This window comes from Triturus cristatus, chromosome 3_2 (assembly GCF_964204655.1).
Source record: "Triturus cristatus chromosome 3_2, aTriCri1.1, whole genome shotgun sequence".
In the NCBI taxonomy this organism is placed as follows: domain Eukaryota; kingdom Metazoa; phylum Chordata; class Amphibia; order Caudata; family Salamandridae; genus Triturus; species Triturus cristatus.
Genome location: NC_140584.1, coordinates 709304733 through 709319610, shown reverse-complemented (window position 1 = coordinate 709319610; position 14878 = coordinate 709304733).

Genomic DNA, 14878 nt, shown 5'->3' with positions numbered 1-14878 from the left:
TGAATGAGCTAGTGTGACGTCGGGTCTGCGACGCAGGGAGGATAGTTGTGTATATATATATATATATTCACTGAAAAAAGGTTTCATGCACATTATAGTTAGGAATTGGCATTTAAAAAACCTTAGAAATTCACTAAAATAAACATAGGTTTCAGGGGCATTATAGTTAGCTGGACATTTCCCTCATACAAAACCCTCGAAATTCCCCAGTTATAGTTAGTTCAGCTAACTATAACTCGCGCCCCCGCAATGCACTGCTGATGACGTCACATATTACATCACTCCTGACATGGTCAGTGACATCACTGATGACATCACTGATGACATCTCAAATGACATCGCTGATGACATCACTGATGACGTCATCCAGTGAATGTGTGTTTCTGTAAAGTTTAAATATGTATAATATATATAGGGAAAGGCCTATGGAAGAATGAGTGGGTGTATAAGTGTGTGAATGGATGATTTAATAGGTGCGTCATTAAACGTATCTTACTGCAGACTAGTGACTAAACTGTGTGTGTATCTGTCTGTCTGTTGGTGTTTAAGTGGCTGCATGATTTTGTGAATAGCTATATGAGTGTCTATATGGGTTATTGATTGGTTGTCTGAGTATCTGTATGGGTGCCTGAGTGTTAGTGTCAGTGGGGTGTTTGTGACTCTGTGCATAGATGTGTGAGTGGGTGATTCTATGGGTGCATGGTTTTAAGAGTGCATCTGTAATGTACTGTATGGTTGGGTGAGTTTATGTATGGGTGTGTTAGTGATTGAATGTATATCTCAGTGGTACATGTGTGAGTAACTACATATGTGAAAGGCAGTATTTATGTGTGTAAGAGTATATAACTGGCTATATGTGAGAGTGTGTGATTGTGAGAGTGTCTGTATGGATGAGTGTGTGCTTGTATCAGTAATTGTATAAGAGCGTAAGAATGTGGTACTATTTGTATGAGTAAGTGAACTTGTGTGTGTATAATTGTATAGGTGAGTAAATGGGAGTGTGATTAATTATTTGCATGACTGACCAGGTGTGTGAGTACCTCTATGGATGATTAGCGGTGTGTGCGTGTCTACATAGGTGTATAAATGCATATGATAGTGACTGTAATTATGAGTGACAGTACAAGTGAGTGAGTGGAGGTGCATGTAGATCTAAGAGTCAATGAGTGGGTATGTAGTTATTGGTATGAGAGTATCTATGGTTTTGAGAATGGCCATCTGAAATTTTGAGTCAGTGTATCAAAGGATATATTAGGGTGCGATAAGATGCACTAATTTATCACATGGATGATGTCATCAGTGATGTCATTTGAGATGTCATCAGTGATGTCAATACTGATGTCACTGACCATGTCATGAGTGATGTAATATGTGATGTAATATGTGACGTCATCAGCTGTGCATTGCGGGGGCACGAACGTGCATGAAACCTATGGTTTTTTCAGTGAATTTCAAAGGTTTTTTAAATGCTAATTCCTATCTATAACTTATCTCTAAAGCTATGATGTTTAATGATTTTCATTGGATTTCTAAATGTTTCTATTTCAGTGTGTCAATTCCTTTAATTATGTCTTTTTAAATACTTTTTATCACCATTTTTTAACTTATTTTTCAATTAATTCTTTTAAAAATTAAAAAATATTATTTGTTTTTATTGTTTTAAAAAAAAAGAATTGTACATTTTTTGTAAAATATGATTTTATATTTTTTTAAATATTTTTTAAACTGTATTTTCAAAACTTTATTTTGTATTTTTTTTCTCCATTTTTGGTGGATTCGCGCACCCTATGCGCACTGTTCTTGATCCCTGCGCGAAAGCATCCGCGTACGGTATGCATTGGGTACGTGTGTGGTGCGCGATTGCAATGCGACCAGTACGCGACTCCAAGCCTATACGTGACATGTACGATGCACGTTACGCGACGCTTGCGTGCTTCCGCGATACGTCATATGCGTGTATGACGCAGTGGGTCCGCGAATCCCGCGAAATATTTTAAATTTTAAAAAACATATATCTATGTATTTCATGTGAATAATAATTGAAGACAAACTCTAAACCACTCCTAAAAGTAATACATTTTTACTACTAATCCTATATTCCTTTTAAATTCAATTTCGCGGATGCGCGCTGGGTGCGTGCTGCGTAAGCGCACGGTGCGCGGATCCCATGTGACCTGAAAAAAAGAGATTTGATTGGTTCACTACACTTCCTATTCTAACTGTTGTAAGACCCCACCCATTTCAATCATTCTTCTTTGACCTTCTTTGTAGGAGCATCTCTCTGCAGAGAAGAACTTTTTTGGGGACATTTCCACAGCTACCATTCTTTTTGTTCTAAAGAAAATGGCTTCTGGACAGCAAGTACCATCTGATTCAGAACATTCTTCAGATGATGGGTTTCTTCCAGAAGCTCCTCGCCCTCAACTATATAGTTCAGTGGTATGGACATTTTTTACCTTTCCTGATGGAGAAACAAAGACAAGTGGAGATCCAACTAAAAAATACTCTTGCGGGACCACCTCAGGACTCTCCACCCCATCAACCTGGCAAGGGAAGAATGCAGAAGAATGCGTCACAACCCTCTGCCAGCAGGGGCAAGTACATCTACAGCACCGCCAACTGTTGTTCACCCGGACATACGTCCCGAATTTGGACAACTTAAAATTAGTTGCATTAAATGCAACAAACTGCTGTGTTACGGTGAGCAGTCAGTTGAGCTTATCTGCAGGGCGCAGAGAAACCATCACTGTTAATTTATTTTTATTTTTCCCTAAAGTTCACTTTTTTGTTCTTCATGCTCCCTTTAGAGGTTTAATTTTTTTTAAAAAAAATTACAAAATCGTTGAAAAAAACAAAAAAAAAATATAAACGAAAAAAGAAGAAAAACTTTCCTGGTTTAAAAAAAGAGCTATATTTGTTTGTTAGTGTGTGAAAGTATAGATGAATGTATCTGTAGTATGCAATTGACTGAACGAATGCATTAGTAGTGTATGGTGAATGTATAAGTGCAGAACTATGAGGAAGTGCTGCAGCATCACACAGTAAGCTCTTTAACTGCAGTGTGCTGTGGTACTTCCGAAGCACAGGGATGCAACATATGTACGTAAATATGTTGCAAATCTATGCTTCTCTCTGCACAGCTGCTTAAACTGCAGCCATGTGGTGACTTAGACACACTTGCACCATGGTTGGAGGATATCTGTGTCATGTGCTGTTTGTTTTTGTGCAGGAAGACACATCTTCCTGCACAAAAACAGGAAACACATTTATCTCCTTCAATGTATGCTGAACATTTTAGCATGCATTGAAGATTAAAAAATGAGGAGAAATGAAAATAATTCTCCTTGTGCTTTCCTACACGAATTGGAGAATGGTGCAGCATTCGCACACATATCGAGATTTATGATTTATGATGAATCTGGAGATGTGTCTTGTTCTATGAGTATTCAGTGCAATCACGCACAACAACACTTATAGAACACCCTTTCAACGCAAAGTGGTGTGTATGATGAGGTTGTATTTACATGGAGTAGACAAAGTACACAGAGTGCCTTTTCCTCTCTTTGTAAATATGAAAGAGTGTCTTGCACAATAAGTATGTTACAAAAAGTGACATATTTCAGTTTTTAAAATTGCTTGCAAATGATAGAAGATAAGAACAGAGTTTTGTCTGCAAAGATGCTCAAAGAAGAATGATTGAAATGATTGCGGTCCTACAATAGGTACAATGGGAAATATTATGAACCACTCAAATCTGTTTTTTTGGAGGTCAGATGATATCCGATAACAGGGAGATTTCAAAACTACATAGGAATAAACAGAGTGTTTTTAAAAACGTGTTGAAACTTTGTAGCTTCTTGCAGATCTGCCCATTCTGCATATTAATACTTAGTTAAACTTACCTTCACAGTAATAGAAATTAAAAATGGCACACATTTTTTCAGATTTTTTTTGTAATGCAATTTGAGGTAAATTGCTTATTTTAGAATTAGGATCTGTGAAAGAAGAATATATTGAATTTCACTAGAAATAGTGATTTCAATCGTACTCATCACTTAACAGCGGGCAAAAAAAAAACAATCAAAAAGATTGTTTAAAAAAAACCAACATGCTATTCTCAGTAAAATACCAGAAAATACAAATCACACATATATGAAATGCTTATGGCTAACAAAATTGTATAACTTTAACTTATAAAAACTGTAAATGTTGTCGCTTTAATATATTCACCGATTCAATGAGCACAAAAAAGTCCATAATTCAAACATATACCTTTCCTTGAGGCCAAATGGTATTTTTGCACTCCTTTTTATGTAAATTGTCCAATGGTAGTCCTATTAAATTATAATAATAAATTAGGTAGGAATTTGGTAATTCCCTAGGCAAACGTTGTTTGAAAACCAACTGGGAATCATTACAAAGTGTCCAGCATTTGTCACATTTTAGATAGGCAGTGTAATGTCCAGATGTTGTGGAAGGTACATCATGTAAAATTATTGCAATTGCTACAAAAGTCCTTCCTGATATTGATAGTTGTATTGCTACAAATTGCTTTATTAAAGTGTCCAATTGTCTTCTATCAGCTGTACAACGTGGCATCATTAAAATTATGTATTGTCCATATTTTGTTAAAAATAATGTGGATGCATTTCTGATTTACATTGGCTACACTCCATGTTTTGATTTGTACCTTTAACTAATTTATTGAAAGACACTGATTTACAGTCTGGTAATGTAAAATACAGAAATATTTCAGTGTCTACATTAGTGGTACATGTATACATGCAATTTTCACAATGATGTTCCCATTTGTAAGAAAGTCCAAAAATATTTTCTATTTCTACACCTTCATTTTCAAAAATGGTAAGCATATACATTAAATATTCCTGAGAATCTTGTTGGATATTTTGTGTAAATTGTGTAAAACCAGAACACAAATACAAAAGATTATGAACATCTGAAACAGATTGTATTTTACTTGTATCTGTTGTCAATTTTTCATAAACAGAATGCAACAGAGAACAAAATATTTTTTGCCGATTCTGCATAATTTGATCTTGCAAACCTTCAAGATAAAAAACAACATTGACCACCACATTAGCATAGCAGTTGACACCTGAACTATTTTCAAACTGATAACCGACAATCTCTTCAACAGTGCCCGATTTCTTTTTACTTGCAATCACAACATTATCTTGTTCTTTTCCCTTCTCGACACCTTCAGAACAGATATTCTCAAACCTTCTTTTTCGACCAACCACATGCTTTTCAAATACAGGATATTGACCTAAATTTGGAGCATACACCCTTCTTAACCTATTATACTCTTTTACACAGAATGCATCTGCAGTAACCTATGTCTCATCAAAATCAATCAAAAACAAACCAGACAATGTTCTGACTCGCGACAAAGCAACATATGCCATACCCTCTTTAAATACGGTAGATCCAATGTTCACCTATGCACTGTCTACACGTAATCCTTGAGATTTATGAATAGTCACTGCATATGCCAGAGAAAATGGAAATTTCTTTAACTTCTTCAATCTGATCAAATTTAATTTTTAAAAATTCAATTCCTTCTTTTTTCTGATAATTAACAAAATCCACCACTTTACCCATTGCGCCATTAACTAAACCTTTTGCTACGTCCAAATTCCGCCTTAAAATTATCCGACAGTTTACACATGCATATAGAGTCTTTTCTAAACCAGCTGTTTTAGATTTTTTTTTTTCTAAAGAATCCAGTTTTGTTTTCAACTTTCCCGTCAAAATAATAGTGATTCCTTCATGCTCTATTTTATCGATGGCTTCCATTTTTATAATTTCTTCATTTTCCAGTTTCAATAGTTCTTCGTTGAATATGGAACACTCGCGCAGTGTTGGCATTAAGCAGATCACTGAATTATTTTCTGCAATTTTCATGTACACTTTTGCAGGAACTACATTTTCATTTGGAAACACATTGCAAAGTAATCGACTCTCCAAAGCTTGTTTGCCATGTTCTGTAAGAATTCCAATTCTTATATCTTGAAGAATACTTCCATATTCAGCATCATTTGCCTGTCGCATATTTGTTGTCAGTTCTTTGTATTTAAAATAAGTCCAAATGTTCACATTACCAACACTACCAAGAGACTTTCTGGTATCTTCATGTGCAAGTGTTTTAAATACCGGTTGTCCTTTTACTGGAATCAGTTGCTGTAGATCTCCAAAAACTATGATGTGTTTTCCTCCATATAACAGGTCATACTCTGTTTTGCCCAGAGGCAAGTATCAAGTTTGAGACCATGCTTACCTCATCAATAATAAGAAGTTTCATTTTCTTCAGGACTCTTGAAACTTCACAACAAGCTTCTCCAGATAGCTTGTGGTATTCCAACTGTTCTCATGCTCTACTGGTAGCATTAGTAAACGATGTAAAGTAATTCCTTTAACATTATGTGCTGCCAACCCAGTTGGAGCAGTGACAACACAAGACAAATGTGACTCAGTTGTTTTCTGCAGATAACTTGTAATTACTTTAATTAAGAAACTTTTTACTGTTCCAGCTTGACCACTCACATACGTTCGGATAGGTTGAAATGATGTACATTTTCACATAATTTGCAAAAGCACTGCACTGTATGCTATCTTTACAAGCATTAAATGAATCTTCATAGCTCTGAAAATCTCCAAGTAATTCCAGTTCTGAACGCCACGGTTTGAACATTTGCAAAAGGGCTAAATAGTAAAATTCCCTTTTGTCAGCAGTGTCGCAACTCAGTTTCCTGTGATTAATTAAATTTCCTTTCCTTTGTTTCACCAGACATCCTTCGGAACCAATCACTGCATATTTTCCATCATTGATGTTCTCAGTAGTATTCCGTTTAAAAGTGTAGTTTTGCAGCACTTCATAGAGACACATGTTCTCAAGATGATGACTTCTGTTTGGGTAATATGTGTCCAACATATTCGTTTTCAAAATATCTGTACTTTCTGGTCTTTTTCTGCTAAATATTCAATTTCTTGAACAGATTTCAGTACCCGATTTCGCATTCCTGCAAGACCTAGAATCACCCAAATGATTCTTCTACTTTTGGAATATAGACTTGCAGATGATAACCGATCTGAACAATCACATGCTCCAATTTCACGATGCGATAATATCTTCAAACTGAAACTGTATAATTTCTTACTTAGAGTCTTCTCGTGAGAAATCTCTTCCCACATTACTTTCAATTCCGTCTTTTCTGATTTAGTAATGTAGGACGTTCCATACCGAGCAACAGCAATGGAATTGTCCGCAACATACTGAATATCCATGTTAGCGTTCCATATGGATAAAATAACTGGATTGTAGTCATTTATGTATTTTGATTCTTCGCTTCTTCTTAAGTTGTAGGTATTTTTCGGAGACTTTCTTGTGATGATATGTCGCATAGCTGACATAAAACTGTTCACTCTTCCTTTGGATAATACAGGATGTGGAAATCCAAAACGACATTTGGTATAGAACTTATCCTTTGACTTGTACTTTCGTCGACAGTATTTTCCACACCTATGGCTTTGGAATCGTAAGACTTGTTGTTTTAAGTTTTTATCTTCTCTGCAATTGGGTACAGCACATGTGGCATAATCTTCAATGAAAGACAAAACAGTTTCATCTGAATCTGTTCCAAATTTTGGGGCGTCCTTGATCCATAACAACATATGTATATGAGGAGCACCTCTTGCTTGATACTCCTTTCTCCAAAAGAAATCCACAACTTCTCCAAGAGGAGGATTCTTTTTATTGCAGATGAAATACATCATAGCTTCAAATCTATGATTGAAATATCTGCATACATTAACAGGATCCAAAGAGTACAATTCTCCAGGTGTCTTGTATTCAATATTTTTTAGATTGGAATTTGCCTCTCGAAGAAATTCAAGTAAATCATCCCAAGCATACTCAGCACAGCTTAGTGTAACAATCCATGTATGAGTTCCCAAGTTCCGTAGCATACATTTCAGTTCTCCATGACGATGGTACCAATATTTATTAGTCCCACGCTGACATGCCATCAGATTAATCAACTGAGATTCTAAATGATCATCTCTCTGATACACTTTATCCATAAAATCCTTTCCAGTTACATTTTGCAGATGCATTCCAGCTTTTAAAATGTGATTTACTGCATATGAAAGTCCAGACAAGTCACTTTCAAACAGAAGATGAAACATATAAGGGATACATTGTTGAAATATTGGATCTTCTGCATATAATCTTGTTGTCCGATATTCAGATGCAGGAATCTGCACAGGACGTTCATCATATCGTCCACCTTTTCCTATTGGAAACAACTGCGGGAAAAAACGAGCTTCCAAGCTCTCTTCCCATACACTCATGGGACTTCCTCTTGCTTTTTTCATTTGGAACAACTCAATCATATTCCCCATCACCAGTGGATGTACACTGTAATGTTCATAGATTTCTTCACATCTGGACATGTCCACTTTTTCAATTTGTCCACTTAATGTTTCAGTATCTTCTGCTAAATCTATTTATTCTTCTCCTATAAACACATTTCTATAGTATTCATTATTTTTTATCAGATACAATGATGCCTTTTGCACTTTTCTAACATCCACTAACTCTTGCCAGATTTTCTTATTCTTAGTAGGAACACCATTAACTAGAATGACTAGTGGTACATTTTCTGCATGGTCTACACCAATAGTTTCAATATTTTTCTTTAAATCTAACGGTAAATACACAACTCTTCCTTTCAATCCTCTTTGTAACTCTGATGGAGGTAATTTACCTGTTTTAGGCTCCATACGAACAATAGCCTGAAACGGGTGCACACATTGAAAGAGAATAGACTCATACGTATTTAAATCTATCAGCTCTGGAGGAATAGCAACCAACTCTAGATTATTATGAACAGCTCTAGCAGGCATTTTATTCTCATCTAATCATATTTGCAAATACGCTGCTCAGATCCCAAATCAAAACAATCCTGTACCAAAAAATAAGTTGCAAATTCCTTCCACTTATCATTATCTTCTATTTCACTTTTTAAATACAGATTGACACCCCTAGTCTGATTTTTATAGTGACTTCGCCGACAACAAATACAAGAAACATTTGGTCTTTCACCTGAAATTACCTTAAACTTTGTGATTTCATCCTCAAAATTTTTTGTAACTACGGGTTCTACATTGTCTTCAACATTTTGTTCTACTAATGTGTCAGTTTCTGCACTTTCTTGCTGAGGACCAAAGTAACAAAACTCAATATCATCACAAACCTTCTTCACATCTGATACTGACCCACGCAAAAGAGCACTGTTCAACTCATTTAACTTTAGTGCTGGACTTTTTGCATAATACAATCTTCTCACTAACTTCCGCATTTGAGTATGATGTACTGCCAGCATCCTGAAATGGTGAAAATCACTTTGACAAACTTTCCTAGAAAGACAAGCCAGAGAATGACCTTGCAAACCAGTATTTCTTCTCACTCTGCAAGGGTCTACTCCTTGCAACACCTTAATCTTTTGTTTAACACTTTTTTTACTATATGCTTGTAAAAAACTACATAATTTATCAATAGAATATTGTTGTACACTACAAATACTACTGCAATCCCAAGTGTACCCAGGGTGTTTAGGACGTCTCCCTAGAACTTCATCAGCTATCACTTCTTCTGCATTTCTTTCAACCATTTTCTCTTTCTCAATTGGACAACCCTCTCTAACCTCATAACCTCTACCACTGGTGTCAATTGCATACAATCATTTTTTGCTCTGTAAATAACTCTCTTCATTAAAGAAAGGCTCTGAATTGGAACTGTGTTTCCATTCTCCCAAAAAAACATCACAAATGTGTTTTCCATTAATTACTCTTTTCCTCCTACTTTTGGCCTTCATTAAATGGATTGGTTTATCTAGTGATCAAATTCTGTTTAATACTGAAATGAATAGTTTCCTTTTTACTTCAAAAGCCTTTTCAACATTGTTTTCAACATGCTTCTTCTTTTTATAAAATAGAGCTCTCTTTTTATATTTCTTCACATCTTTCAGCAAATTATGTACTACTCTCTTGTAAAATATTTTTTTGCGTAATTCCTTATACTGATTTTGCCTTCTTTTACCATACTTTGTCTCCTTTGACTGTCCATTTGCTTTTTTGCTTTTCCTCTTATTTTGAATTTATTTTCTAGTTGAAGCATTCTCAGAAGTTTCAGCATTCTGTACATTCTGTTTGGTCCTACAAACATTTTTAATAAATTGCTTTGTGATCTTACCAGAAGATATTTTAAATTTAGCCACATTATCTTGTTCATTCGATACTTGTGGTTGATGTTTCTTCAAGTAATTCTCCAGTATCAGTTATTTTCCTTTTCTGGCATGATTTCTCTATTTTAACGCTGAAAAACAGTATCTGTAAAAAAGAATCACAAATAAATGTATATTAATAACTTTCAAATGTATACTATTCTATTACTGTAGAAACACATTTTATATAAATACTGACTAAGAAACTATAGCCCTGAATCACAAGTGTGACGATGGTTAAAACACTACACGCATAGTGCATACTACTTTGAAGCAGTTCATGCCCTAAAGCCTACCTCACTAAAAGACTACATGCTAACTGACTGAATGATTACAGTACTATAAGGAGACACACTGGGTGAGTGACAGGGTGTTTGCTAGAAGTGTATGAATACTGACATGGATATTGATGGTGTGAAACACAAGTGTGTAGGTGATTAGAAACCTACATGCATAGTGGATACGTGTTTGAATCCATCCATATGTTAAGGCCTGTCTCAGTCCAATAGTACTTGGATACTGACTGAATGTTTTCAGTATTGCAAGGAGAGTGCCAGGATGAATTTATAAGTATTTGTATTTTGGTGCAATAAATACATTACTACATGATGCTGAATAAGTCACTGGAGAAGTATAAGGAGAGTGACAGGGTGTTTGCGGAAACTGTATGAATTCTGTCTGGGATATTGAAGGTGTGAAAAACAAGTGTGTAGCTGGCTACAGACCTACATACATAGTGGATAGACTTTTGAAACAGTCCATAGAGTAACACTTGGATCACTGCAAAACTACCTGAGTACTGACTGAATCATTAGAGTACTACAAACAGACTGACTGGGTGAATCTTTTTACGTTTTTGGGTTCTAGTGCAGTGAATAGATTAGTACTTAGTGCCAAATGAGTCAGTGGAGGTGTGCAATTAAAGTGACAGAGTGTTTATTGGAGTTTATAGATACTGACAGAGAAATTGAAGGTCTGAAAAACAATTGTGTTGGTACTTAGAGACCTCCATGCATAGTGGAAACACGTTTGAATCAATCCATGTGCTAAGACGTGCCTCACTCCATTAGTACTTAGGTACTGACTGAATGATTAGACTATTGCAAGATACGTACCTGGGTGAATTTATAAGTGTTTCAGTTGTGGCGCAGTGAATGCATTACTACATGGTACTGAATAAGTCACTGGAACAGTGCAAGGGGAGTGACAGGGTGTTTGCTGGAAGTACATGGATACTGACTGGGGAATTGAAGCTGTTAAAAACAAGTGTATAGTATGTTAGAAGACTGCATGCATACTGCATAGACATTTGAAGCAGTCCATGTGGTAATGCATGGTTCACTGCATGAGTACCTGGAAACTGACTGAATCATTAGACTACTCCTAGGAGAGTGCCTGGGTAAAACTTTTAAGTTTTTCAGTTGTGGCGCAGTGAAGAGATTAGTACATGGTACTGGATCAGTCACTGGATGAGTGCAAGATGAGTGACAGGGTGTTTATTGAAGTATATAGATACTGACTAGTTAATTAAAGAAGTGAAAGACAAGTGTGTAGGTGACTAGAGGCCTGTATGCATACTGGATAGACGTTTAAACAGTCCATGAGCTAAAACCTCAGACACTGCATGATTACTTCGGTACTGACTGAATCATTACACTACTGCAAGGAGAGTGCCTTGGTTAATCTTTTTAAGTTGTTGTGTTTTGGTGCAGAGAATAGATTACTACATAGTGCCAGATGAGTCAGTAGAGGTGTGCAAGTGGACTGAATGAGTGTTTACTGGACTTTATAGATACTGAGTAGTTAATTGAACAAGTGAAAGACAAATGTGTAGGTGACTAGAGGCCTGCATGCATACTGGACAGACGTTTGAATCAATCCATGTACTAAGTCCTACCTCACTCCATTAGCACTTAGGTGCTGACTGAATGATTAGACTATTGCAAGAAGAGTGCCTGGGAGAATTTATAAGTGTTTCAGCTTTGGCGCAGTGAATACATTACTACATGGTGCTGAATAAGTCACTGGAAGAGTTCTAGAAGAGTGACAGGATGTTTGCTGGAAGTACATGCATACTGACTGGAGAATTCAAGCTGTTAAAGACAAGTGTATAGTAGGTTAGAAGCCTGCATGAATACTGGATAGACCTTTGAAGCAGTCCATGTGGTAATGCACAGTTCACTGCATGAGTACCTGCGTACTGACTGAATCATTAAACTACTGCTAGGAGACTGCCAGGATGAAACATTTAAGTTTTTCGGTTTTGGCGCAGTGAATAGATTAGTACATGGTACTGGATCAGTCACTGGAGGTGTGCAAGATGAGTGACAGGGTGTCTATTGAAGTATATAGATACAGACTAGTTAACTAAAGAAGTCAAAGACAAGTGTATAGGTGACTAGAGGCCTGCATGCAGAGTGGATAGATGTTTAAACAGTCCATGAGCTAAGACCTCAGACACTGCATGATTACTTGGGTACTGACCGAATCATTACACTACTGCAAGGAGAGTGCCTGGGTTAATCTTTTTAAGTTTTTGTGTTTTGGTGCAGTGAATAGATTATTACATAGTGCCAGATGAGTCAGTAGAGGTGTGGAAGTGGACTGAAAGAGTGTTTACTGGAGTTTATAGATACTGACTAGTTAATTGAAAAAGCGAAAGACAAATGTGTAGGTGACTAGAGGCCTGCATGCATACTGGACAGACATTTGAATCATTCCATGGCCTAAGGCATAGGTCACTGCATGAGTACCGGGTACTGACTGAATCATTAGAGTACTGCAAGGAGAGTGCCTGGATAAATCTTTTAAGTTTTGGGGTTTTGGCGCAGTGAATAGATTAGTACATGCTGCTGAATGGGTCACTGGAGATGAGCAAGGGGAGTGACAGGGTGTTTATTGGATTATATAGATACTGACTGGGCAAATGAAGGTGTGAAAGACAATTGTGTAGGTGGTTAGAGGCCTGCATGCATAATGGATAGTCATTTGAAGTAGTCCATGTGCTAAAACCGGGTTCACTACATAAGTACCTGGGTACTGACTGAATCATTAGAGAAGTACAAGGAGAGTGCCTTAGCGAATTTATAAGTGTTTGGCTTTTGGCGCAGTAAATGGATTAATACATGGTGCTGAATGGGTCACTGGAGAAGTGTAAGGGGAGTAACAGGGTGTTTGCGGAAACTGTATAAATACTGACTGGAATATTGAAGGTGTGAAAGACAAGTGTGTAGGTGGTTAGAGACCTGCATGCATACTGGACAGACATTTGAAGCAGTCCATTATCTAAGGCCTGGGTAATTGCATGAGTACCTGAGTACTGACTGAATCATTAGAGTACTGCAAGGAGAGTGCCTGCATGAATCTTTTAAATTTCTGGATTTTGGCGCAGTGAATAGATTAGTACATGGTGCTTGATGAATCACTGGAGGTGTGCAAGGGGAGTGACAGGATGTTTATTAGAGTATATAGATACTGACTGGGCAATTGAAGGTGTAAAAGACAATTGTATAGGTGATTTGAGGCAAGCATGCATAGTGGATAGACGTTTCAAGTAGTCCATGTGCTAAGTCCGGGTTCAGTACATAAGTACCTGGGTACTAACTGGATCATTAGAGTACTACAAGGAGAGTGCCTCTGTGAATTTATAAGTGTTTGGGTTTTGGCGCAGTGAATGGATTAGTACATGGTGCTGAATGGGTCACTAGAGGAGTACAAGGGGAGTCACAGGATGTTTGCTGGAAGTGTATGGATACTGACTGTAGAATTAAAGGTGTAAAAGAGAACTGTGTAGATGGTTAGAGGACTGCATGCATAGTGGATAAGCATTTGAATCAATGCATGTGCTAAGGCCTGCCTCACTACGTTACTACTTGGATATTAACTGAAGGTTTACAGTATTGCAAGGACAGTTCCTGGGTGAATACATAAGCAATGACTGCCTTCTAATTCTACCAAAACTTGAGACCAGGAAAGGTTTTTAAGCAGTTATGCGTATCCAAAGATATGAAGAACCCAAATGCTTCTCTCACAGTGGTTCCCAAATGCACACAAACTCACAGTGTGATTCTAGACAAGCAACACTATCCCTAGGAGTTTAACAAAACTCATTCACAACTGTGGAAGAGGTAAGAGGACTGCACACAATCGATATATTTCAGTACTGCACTTTAGTGTCAATCCCTGACTCATTTTGTCAACTCATAAGTAAAGACTGGCTTCTAATGCTAATGGCTTTAAAACAGTTATCTGTCAGCAAATACAAAATGTTACCAAATGCTTCTTTCACAATCCTTACCCAAATGCACACAGACTCACAGTGTGATTTTAGACAAGCAGCACTATCCTAGGAGTTTACAAAAACTCATTCACTAGTCTGGAAGGGGTAAGGGTACTGCACACAATCTACATATGTCAGTACTGCACTTTAGTGTCAAAGCCTGACTCATTTTATCAATGCATAAGCAAAGACTGGCTTTTAATGCTACTAAAACTTGACAACATGACAGGTTTTGAAATAGTTATCTGTCAGCAAATACATGATGTTACCAAATGCTTCTCTCACAGTGGTTCAT